The 7500-nt window shown below is 39.5% G+C and overlaps 1 protein-coding gene and 1 long non-coding RNA gene across 2 annotated transcripts in view; both read right to left on the minus strand.

Moving 5' to 3' along the window:
- LOC138047003 (uncharacterized) overlaps positions 1–2890 on the minus strand; it is a 10746-nt gene extending 7856 nt beyond the window's left edge. Inside the window, exon 1 of the long non-coding RNA XR_011131763.1 lies at positions 2750–2890. This is a non-coding gene — a long non-coding RNA (uncharacterized lncRNA). The remainder of the gene's footprint in view (positions 1–2749) is intronic.
- LOC138047000 (tetratricopeptide repeat protein 28-like) overlaps positions 1–7500 on the minus strand; it is a 49217-nt gene that overhangs the window by 14343 nt on the left and 27374 nt on the right. The gene's annotated exons all lie outside the window — the stretch shown is intronic.

Genomic DNA, 7500 nt, shown 5'->3' on the forward strand with positions numbered 1-7500 from the left:
TGGATGTGACGATGAATACAACAAACAACTGTGTGAATTATTAGGTTTGTGGTGCACACTAGCACATAGCACGTTGCCTCTAATAGAAACTTTGATATCTAGAAAAGCCAATGAAGTTTCCGAAATTTCCCAGGTATATTTAAGAGCCGGATGAAAAGAGTTGACGGAGGTTATAAATTGATCGAGTTCTTCTCTGCTGGATGAAATAGCGCCGATGCAGTAGACTATGTAACGGCCGTAGAGTTCAGGTTTGGGGCCGTTGTACTGATTAAAAAATTGGTGTTCAACATATCCTACAAAAAGATTGGCATAGCTAGGTCCCATTCTTGTGCCCATCGCTACACCATTAATTTGTTTGTAATAGTTGCCGGCGAATGAAAAACAATTAAGCGTTAAAACTAGTTCGGCAAGGCGGAGGAGCGTTTCCGAGCTAGGTTCTTTGACAGTGCGTTGATCGAAAAAGTGTTTAAGTGCTTTAAGACCTTCGCTATTAGGAATGACTGTGTATAGAGATGTAATGTCCATGGTGAAAATAAGTTGGCCGGAGAAATTGAAATCGCGGAAAATTTGTAGTGCGTGTGTACTGTCTTTAATGTATGATGGCAAAGATTTGACGATAGGCGTCATAATCCTGTCTAAGTAGCTAGAAATGAGTTCGGTGGGGCAACTACAGGCAGAAACGATAGGGCGACCTGTGGGTTTGTGAATTTTAGGCAAGAAGTAAATGCACGAAGTTCTAGGGGTGTTGATGATGAGATTAGTGGCAGTGTCCGGTAATTCTTGATTAACTATAAGATTTTGAATGGTGTCTTTGACAACTTTTTGATTTTTGGAAGTGAGATCTTTAGGGATTTTGGCATAAAACGAGGTATCCGAAAGTTGCCGCAAAGCTTCTTTTTGGTAAAGGTCGGACCGCCAAACAACTACCGCGCCGCCTTTGTCGGCCGATTTGACAACTATGTCGTTGCGTTTACTAAGATTTTTAAGCGCCGCCCACTCTTCCGAGGAAAGGTTGGAAAATTTAGTGTTGCGATTGAATTTAAGTTTGTGAATGTCGTGACGGCATTTTTTGGTGAAAAAATCTAAAGAGGCAAATTGTCCCTCTGGGGGAGTCCATTTGGATTTGCGAACTACAAGTGTTTCAAAAATATCTTTATTAGAAGTGTCCGATCTCGTTACATCGACGACTGCATCGGCGCTATTTCATCCAGCAGAGAAGAACTCGATCAATTTATAACCTCCGTCAACTCTTTTCATCCGGCTCTTAAATATACCTGGGAAATTTCGGAAACTTCATTGGCTTTTCTAGATATCAAAGTTTCTATTAGAGGCAACGTGCTATGTACTAGTGTGCACTACAAACCTACGGATTCACACAGTTATTTCTTGTAGTCATCGTCACATCCATCACATGTCAAGAACTGCATCCCTTATTCTCAATTTCTTAGACTTCGACGCCTATGTAGTGATGACTCCGATTTTTCCAGCAAATCAGAGGAGATGTGCCAGTTCTTCGAAAAACGTGGCTATCCTGTCTCTGTGGTCAAAGCGGGCCATCATCGCGCCCAACAATTTGATCGACAGTCATCACTACAAACGTCACAAAAAGATAAGAATGACAGAATTCCATTCACCCTCACTTTCCATCCTCATAATCACGCAGTCAAAAGCATCATTCTTAGTAATTTTAAATTACTCCAAAATGATCCCGAGACTGGTAGAATCTTTTCGCAACCTCCACTTATTTCATTCAAACGCGACAAAAACGTAGGCAACTTTTTAGTTAGAAGCGCGCTCAAAACTAACGAGCAACCCGGCACTTTCAAATGCGCGCGCTCACGATGCAAAACTTGTCTTTTCATTGTTAACACTAGTAAGATATCGGGACCTAAGCGATCTGTTAAGATCACCGATCGTTTCACATGTACCTCCGCAAATGTCATTTATTGCATAACCTGCACGTTATGCAATAAATTATACATTGGTGAGACAGGTAGACGACTAGGTGACCGATTCCGCGAACACCTTCGCGATGTTGAGAAGAATGACAAGGATGCATCCAAGCCAGTCGCTCGCCATTTTAATCTGCCTAACCACTCCAAAAAACACATGGCTATCTGCGGCCTTTCCCTACATCTAGGTACCACGGAAAGCCGCAAAAATCTGGAACAAAAGTTCATCTTTCAAATCGGCACCCTTAATCCTCACGGTATTAACGAACGCTTTTCATTTAACTAATATATTCCTATTTTTCACGTTGCCATGTTACCACCAATAGCGTAGCTCCTACTCTACTATAAAAACTACACGTAACCCATAATCCCTCGATTCGCTCTGACGAAGGGCTAACGCTCGAAACGTCAGCTTTTAGAATCTCTGTACGGTGGCCAATTTACATTATCAACTCCGTTGATAAAACCAAATTTTTGTAAACTTAGTTTCCGTTCCTTTGTCACAGTGTGAAACTAATCTAAAAGATTTAGCATGAATTAAACTTTTTTTAAAAAACCATAACAAGCTGTAATGGTGTCAACAGCAAAACGCACGCATTTTTATCTTTAAATGGAGTTGTAAGATATAGTGACACGACTTTTTTTTATAAGCTTAGCAAGCAGAAGAGCGGCATCTTTTGAGCCAACCTGATCTCGATTAACAATCTGACCATAAATGCATTGTTTCAAAGTAGCAATGTGCGGATAGAATTAATTGTTCCTGAACAATTCTATAATTTATGGAGCATTTAACTTACCTTTTGCAAATAATTTAAAATACTGCGTTTAAACAGTACAGAGATTACAGCAGGACGAGAAGACAGCAATTTAGAAGAATCGTGTTTTCTTGGCGAAGGCGCGGAAACTGATTTGTTCAGTTGCAGTTTTCAATATATAGCGGAAATCGTTCTATTATCAGCTCTGTGATATCACGTTGTTTTGACTCCTGCATTATCAAAAATAAACGGAAAATGAAATTTCGCCCGGTAAAGATGAAAGAAAAAAGTCTCCGGCTTTAAGAATACCCGACAACTTAGGTATGAGCCTTACTGCCGGTAAACATGTACAGGGGTATCGAAGTGTGGAAAACCAAGCACTCGAAAACGAAGAACATAGCACGAAGCACCCAAAAGGTCGGAATCGAACTAAGCACCCTAAGTCGAAAACGAAGCCGAATCCCAACTCGAAAACGAAGTACTAAAAACTCGAAAACGAAGCATCCCAAGTAGAAAACGAAGCAGCTTTGGCCATAGACAAAGACCAAATTTGTTACTGTTGATCAGACTAAATATCAACTTTTTCACTAAAGATCGTTTTTCTGTTGTTTCTTACTATATCCTTGAGTTGAGAAAGTTGGGTTAAATCCTTAAATGGTCTTAGACCCGATTATAGCGGAAATCGTTCTATTATCAGCTCTGTGATATCACGTTGTTTTGACTCCTGCATTATCAAAAATAAACGGAAAATGAAATTACGCCCGGTTGAGATCAAAGAAAAAAGTCTGCGGTTTTAAGAATACCCGATAATTTAGATATGAGCCTTACTGCCGGTAAACATGTACAGGGGAAGTGTGGAAAACCAAGCACTCGAAAACGAAGAACATAGCACAAAGCACCCGAAAGGTCGAAATCGAACTAAGCACCCTAAGTCGAAAACGAAGCCGAATCCCAACTCGAAAACGAAGCACCCTATTTGCCAGTAGAAGATCGCTTTGACCACAGGCCAAAACCAAATTTGTTATTGCTGATCAGAATAAAAATCATCTTTTTACTAAAGATCGTTTCTCTGCTGTATCTTACTAAATCCTTGAGTGGAGAAAGTTGGGTACGCAGCACAAAACCACTATGGTCTTTAAATCCTTAAATGGTGTTACACCCGATTATTTAATAGATGTATTTATCAATCGATCTGACGTTACTAATTATTCACTGAGGGACTCCGTGAACAAACCTGCTGTTCCAATACCATTTTATGGAAGACAGTTTTAGCTATAGCGGTTCGGTGCTTTCGAACAGCTCACCTTCTGACCTGCGGCAGGTAGAATCACTGAATAAAGATACGATACATACACATACATACATGGAGAAAAAAGATAAAAAGAATTTTAGGAGCATGAGCGCAATCTAAAATATATTTCAAATAATTGTTATGGGGGTACAGGGATTCGTTCTCTTACCTCATATTCTCCTGGTCCTACCGACCCCTCCCATATGTAACTTTTTGTTCTTGTTTTTGTTTAAGTTATACTTAGCACTGAAGACACACTCTGTATTTTGTTTGTAACCGGAATCCACTCTGGTTGCTACTTGCACACACCCACACATACATACACACATACTTGATTTACCCTCGGGTTGACTGAGGTTGATTAGACCTCTAGCAATTAGATATGCTAACCTGTCGAGAAACAAAAAGCAACAGAGAAAAAAAAGGATGAATCATTAGGGATATTTACAAAATGAAGAGCTTATTACAAGATATGACTAACTAACTAGAATCTAATGTAACGTACAGCTTCAGATAGATAGGTACTTTATTAAATACATTGCAGCGAAAGCTGAATTGCGTATTTACATAATGGTAATAATTTATACTAATAATTGCAATAAAAGGTAATAATTGTAATAGCTAAGAATCCTAATAATTGTTTACACTTCTGCCTGAGGCCATAAAAAAACTGTTCTTAAATCTATTTATCTTGCAACGCGGCAAAGTGAAAGTGCGCGCGTGCCTCAGATTATAGTTGCTCTTATAAAGCAGCAACAGTTTTCTCAACTTGTGATTAGGGTCGTTCATTATGCTTTCAAACTTTCAATAGCTCCTGTATACATACCCCTTTATACCTCTATATAGCTCTGTATAATCCTGTATAGCTCTCAATAGCCCTGTATAGCTCTGTATATCCCTCTATAGCTCTGTCTTTAACACGTTTTATGTTCCGGTTCAATATAGGGCATGTAATCGATTTAGGTAGCATATCTGATCAAATTAACGGGTTCGTTACGTGAACATGGCGCTCTTTAGAGGGGTTTGGTGTTTCAATAGGAGCTATAGCGCTTAATTTGCGAGGATGCTGTGTTGAAGTTTGACAGTATAAACGCGCCATAGTCGCCATGGTTACCGCAAAAGTCCATGTATACTTCTCTTTTGGAACTGTTAAACCAAATCTTGACATGGGATGGGGATTTAAAGATTGATATTTTTGTTATATTGAAGATGAAGACACTGTCACCATCACCATTTTCTGTCCGTTTGTCGTATTTTATCAACGAGTTTTGTTTCAGACTGGGTTGTTAACTCTCTCACTGAAAGTCACTGATTGGTTCCACTTTCCATTTGCAGTGAGAACGGGCATGGATGTGAGCAACATTGTGTTAATGATCATGGCAGCTATCGTTGGAATTGCCGGAGTGGATTTATGCTCGACAAAGACAGGAAACATTGTGATGGTAAATAAATAAATGGATGCTTTCTAGTTTTTATTTAGCTGCATGCTATCTGGCGTTTTTGGCCACCATATTGTTTAATTAAAGCATAAAAGATGAATAAGCCTTTTTCAGCTAAGTGATCACATGGTAATACCGGAACGCAAATTGTCCACCGAGACATGTCCCAGTGTGCAATTTGCGTTGCAGTATGGCGGTTTTTGTACCATGCTGTTACTAAGCTGCAAAAAGGCCTATTGCGTAATATAGATTTCAATTCCCAAATAAATCATTTGAACATGACGGCCACGACGTCATAGTGATCTCCAGAGCCCTTTTAGCTTCTGGTGGTAAAGCACCAGCATTTCTTGCGAGAGTTCGTGGGGTCGAGCCCCACGGGACAAACGAATAAATTGCTCAACGTCTGAATTCTATTGGGCTTCAAGAATTGAGCTATATCTGGGTGTCGGTCTTTAATTAGCACTACTCAAGCCGTATAGTGACAACCGGAACGAAAGTTCCGTTCTTCTTCCAGCGGGAACAATTATGTCGAAATTAAATAAACCTGAAAATTAAATGAATACACATGGTTCTACCTTATTTATTTCAGACCTTAACGAGTGCTTACTGGAAATACACAGCTCTTCCCACTGGTGTCAGTGTCGTGTCACAACACTATTGGAAGCTACGAGTGTTCATGCGACGAAGGGTATCAACTGCCATCTCATAAACACCATTGTTTAGGTAAGTAATTGTTATTAATAATCAGTTGGATAAGTGCAATGGACTTTCGTGTGGGAGGTCGCAGGTTCGAATTCCGGCCGGGCCAACACGGAGGCGAAAGTTCTTAGTTTGCAATTCCATCAGCAAATGGTAGGACTTTCAAGTCTTCTCAGTTAAGGATTACAAATCGTAGGCCCCGTCTCGCAAACCTTGTTCATAGAACTCTGTGGGACACACTGTTCGAGAAGAGTAGGGGAAGGTGTTGTCCCCAGTGTTGTGGTCTGACCCTTGAATGTTAGTGTAAAATTAATACAGGCCGAATGAGCTATATAGCTGCCATTATAGTAACCTGCTTCAACAAACAAACAAACAAACAAACTGAGTTCTAGCAATGAAAGAGGCAAAGTCGATGAAAATGCATTTTCAAAATGACACTTCCAGCTATCGTAAGGGAATCGCTTTTTGGTTGTACGATATTGACGACATGCGTCAAATCACAAATCCGGTTATTTGCCGTTGTTGTCTCACAAAGTACGGCGAAGAAATGCACTAAAATGCTTGCCGCAAGAAAAAGCAATTATTTTCCTCAGTAAAGCCTGGTTTTCACTTACAAACTGAACGTTTCAAAGATAAATATTTTTAATTGAGAGTTACTTTGGAAGTTGGTTGTATTCATGATCCTACACAACCTTTTCAACGAACACCAAAAGAAAATCAAATCTTCTGAATATCGTCAAGTTATTTGCTCAGTAAATAAATATTTAATAAACGCTGATTGAATGCGCTCGTCTACAAGAGCACAACATGCAGGACTTTCTCGCACTTGTACCTCACTCAGACCAGGACCGGGATTGTTAGTCCACAAATTAAGACCATTACATGGAAAAAGACTTTAATTAATGTCATGGTCTTGGCTTAGTTTTTCTTTTTCACATGATTCCCACGTGTCAGAAGTATGGAAAGCCTCGGTGGCATGTGAGAATTTGCTCCTCCTTCCTCCAATAGCATCCAAAAAGAATGTCATCAAAGCTCCTCGTCGGTCAATTTATCCTTCCATTTAAGTTGGCAAATGTCGTATTTTTTCTCAGATATAACAGAGATGGGTTCCAAAAAAGATGAAGATCATCCTGTGGTAGCGGCAATGAGTAAGTGTAACAGACATATTCTGGTCAAAGGGCGGAAATGTCGAATGCACTAATATCACAAGTTTATTTTACTTTTTCAGTTGCGAGTCTATTCTAATCTAACCACCCTTGTCATTTGACTTTACAAATTATCTCAAAGTGGCAGTAAAATATCCAGGAAATGCACTCTTTCCAACTCATTTTAAAAATATCAAATACCAGGACATTTTTTTTCTG

The sequence above is a fragment of the Montipora capricornis genome, chromosome 4 (assembly GCF_036669925.1).
Source record: "Montipora capricornis isolate CH-2021 chromosome 4, ASM3666992v2, whole genome shotgun sequence".
NCBI classification, from domain to species: Eukaryota; Metazoa; Cnidaria; class Anthozoa; order Scleractinia; family Acroporidae; genus Montipora; species Montipora capricornis.